Below are 3652 nucleotides of genomic sequence, written 5' to 3'. Positions count from 1 at the left end.
CAAGTCTCCCCCTTTTTCCTCCAAACATAATGATGGTCATTATGACCAAACAGTTCTATTTTTGTTTCATCAGACCAAAGGACATTTCTCCAAAAAGTACGATGTTTGCCCCCATGTGCAGTTCTTCATGATGCTCTCTGCGCTTTTAACGGACCCCTGAGACTATCACAGTGCAGGTGCATTTATACGGAGACTTGATTACACACAGGTGGATTGTATTTATCATCATTAGTCATTTAGGTCAACATTGGATCATTCAGAGATCCTCACTGAACTTCTGGAGAGAGTTTGCTGCACTGAAAGTAAAGGGGCTGAATAATTTTGCATGCCCAATTTTTTAGTTTTTGATTTGTTAAAAAAGTTTGAAATATCCACTAAATGTCGTTCCACTTCATGATTGTGTCCCACTTGTTGTTGATTCTTCACAAAAAAATACAGTTTTATATCTTTATGTTTGAAGCCTGAAATGTGGCAAAAGATCGCAAAGTTCAAGGGGGCCGAATACTTTCGCAAGGCACTGTACACCTCAATTTGAGTCAATTGATGTCAATTAGCTTTAGAAGCTTCTAACGCCATGACATAATTTTCTGGAATTTTCCAAGCTGATTAAAGACACAGTCAACTTAGTGTATGTAAACTTCTGACCCACTGGAATTGTGATACAGTGAATTATAAGTGAAATAATCTGTCTGTAAAAAATTGCTGGAATAATTACTTGTGTCATGCATAAAGTAGATCTCCTAACCAACTTGCCAAAACTCTCGTTGGCTGGCCCTCGCTTCATACTCGTCGCCAAACCCACTGGCTCCAGGTCATCTAAGTCTTTGCTTGGTAAAGCCCCGCCTTATCTCAGCTCACTGGTCACCATAGCAGCACCCACCCGTAGCACACATTCCAGCATGTATATTTCACTGGTCATCCCCTTTGCTATTAGACTCGAAATTGAGCTCAGGTGGATCATGTTTCCATTGATCATCCTTGAGATGTTTCTACAACTTGATTGGAGTCCACCTGTTGCACATACCTGTCTATATAAGGTCCCACAGTTGACAGTGCATATCAGAGAGAAAACCAAGCAATGAGGTCGAAGAAATTATCCATAGAGCTCGGAGATAGGGTTATGCCGAGGCACAGATCTGGGGAAGGGTACGAAAAAAGGTCTGTAGCATTGAAGGTCCCCAAGAATACAGTGGCCTCCATCATTCTTAAACGGAAGAAGTTTGGAACCACCAAGACTCCTTCCAGAGCTGGCTACCCAGCCAAACTTAGCAATCTGTGGAGAAGTACCTTGGTCAGGGAGGTGACCAAGAACCGATGGTCACCCTTACAGAGCTCCAGATTCCTCTGTGGCGATGGGAGAACCTTCCAGAAGGACAACCATCTCTGCAGCACTCCACCAATCAGGCCTTTATGGTAGAGTGGCCAGAAGGAAGCCCCTCCTCAGTAAAAGGCACTTGACAGCCCGCTTGGAGTTTGCCAAAAGGCACCTAAAGGACTCTCAGACCATGAGAAACAAGATTCTCTGGTCTGATGAAATCAAGATGGAACCATCAAGATGGTCTACACATTTTTCTGTGGTCTTGGCTAATTTATTTTGATGTCAAGCCAAGAGGCACTGAGTTTGAAGGTAGGCCTTGAAATACATCCAAAGGTACACTCCAATTCACTCAAATTAAGTCAATTACCCTATCAGAAACTTTTAAAGCCTTGACATCATTTTCTGGAATTTTCCAAGCTGTTTAGAGGCACAGTCAATGTAAATTTCTGACCCACTGGAATTGTGATACAGTGAATTATAACTGAAATATTATGTCTGTAAACAATTGTTGGAAAAATTACTTGTGTCATGCACAAATTAGATGTCCTTACCGACTTGCCAAAACTATAGTTTAACAAGAAATTTGTGGAGTGGTTGAAAAACAAGTTTTAATGACTCCAACCTAAGTGTATGTAAACTTCCGACTTCAACTGTATGTCACAACAGGTGTAAATATATGGGTCATGGCAGTCTTATGACCATATGACAGGTTATGACCAATCAAATGTATTTCTAAAGCCCTTCTTACATCAGCTGATGTCACAAAGTACTGTACAGAAACCAAGCCTAAAACCCCAAACAATGCAGGTGTAGAAGCACGGTGGGTAGGAAAAACTCCCTAGAAAGGCCAGAACCTAGGAAGAAACCTGGAGAGGAACCAGGCCTCTTCTGGCTGAGCCGGGTAGAGATTATAACAGAACATGACCAAGATGTTCAAATCTTCATAGATGACCAGCAGGGTCAAATAATAATAATAATTCTATGGCAAAGATACTTATATGTCTCCCCTTTCATCTGTGTCTAGGTGTTAGCTAGTTACTGGCTAGCTAGATCTTCAACAAGCAAGGAACAAAAGGGGGGTGGTTCATTCAATACTCTGATGCAGTTGTCATGTGCTGCTGTGAATTGCATCACAAGCGACATGCCAAACGGGAGACGTAAACAGAAAAAGTACATCATACCTGCAATTTCAATGTTGTTTGAGTTGCTTTGTTTATCACCAAATTTGCTACAACACTGCATCCAAGTTTCTAGAAATAGGTGTTTATGAATATAAGCTCCCCACCAACTCAGCCTGTCTTTTCAAACTTCTAGTAGTTAGCCATGAGAGAAAAATTGGCCTTGTCAGGCGGGTTAGTTCTTCAGTTCAGTGTCCCATAGTGATGTGTTGAACTGAGAGTACTGACTGAAAGGGAACTAGAACTGCCAAAAGATTTGCTGTGATTAATTGCAAATTCTGAATTTGCACATATTTAGCTGTAATTTGAAGGGTAGGAAATATGAGTATTTACTCACCAATGTAACACCACAGTGTGGTCAAAGACTTTATTGTAGTCACGATCTGGCTACTTCAAAGTAAACAGTTATGTTTTGGGTTATTACATATTTATTAACTTATTCAGATATCTTCTAAACTATCCACAATGCGCTATTTCTCAACGTCATATGGAGGATCTACTCCGTGCTACCAAGTTTGTGTGCTAGCTCTGTAGCTCAAGCTCTTCACAGACTTTGTAACTGTGTTAACCTTATTGGAACCCGTTAGCATGGCAGGTTCTGGTGCCTTCTTGTCGTGAGCTCAAAATGAAAGAGAAAATCCTACCTGCCTGCTCTAATTGTGTAGTACCTCGTCTGTTTTGTCAACATTTTTCATGTTCGCTGTGAAATTGGCTACGGGACTTTTCTAACTTTTTCCACCTTCCACGTAGCTGACTGACATCTGGAATCTATCTATTTCGGGTTTTTCTTGCTATATAGCTATTGGATTTCCCTGACTCTTCCTCAGTCCGGTGAAGCGCCCGCCTCCCCTCACTTTGGTAGCTCTCAGCTTGTACTCTTTTTAAAAGGATAGGCCTGCACTCTACCTTCGGATGGGCCCCGGTCATCAATCTGTAAGTCTCTGCTTGCCCTTTGCTTTTATTTGTGGTTATGTTTTAGTTGTGTTAGTTGTGTTCTAGCTGGTCTCCAGTAGTTGGGGCTCTTGCTTGCCGACCATAACCTTGGTGGATGGCTAGGCTAATAGTAAGTTGGCTTAAAAGCGAACATTAGCTGGCTAGCTAAGATAACTGCATAGATCTAACATTCTTTCATAACTGGTTAGATGGCGTTATGTAT

Source organism: Oncorhynchus keta, chromosome 34 (genome assembly GCF_023373465.1).
Source record: "Oncorhynchus keta strain PuntledgeMale-10-30-2019 chromosome 34, Oket_V2, whole genome shotgun sequence".
NCBI lineage: Eukaryota > Metazoa > Chordata > Actinopteri > Salmoniformes > Salmonidae > Oncorhynchus > Oncorhynchus keta.
This window is presented reverse-complemented; position numbering follows the sequence as displayed.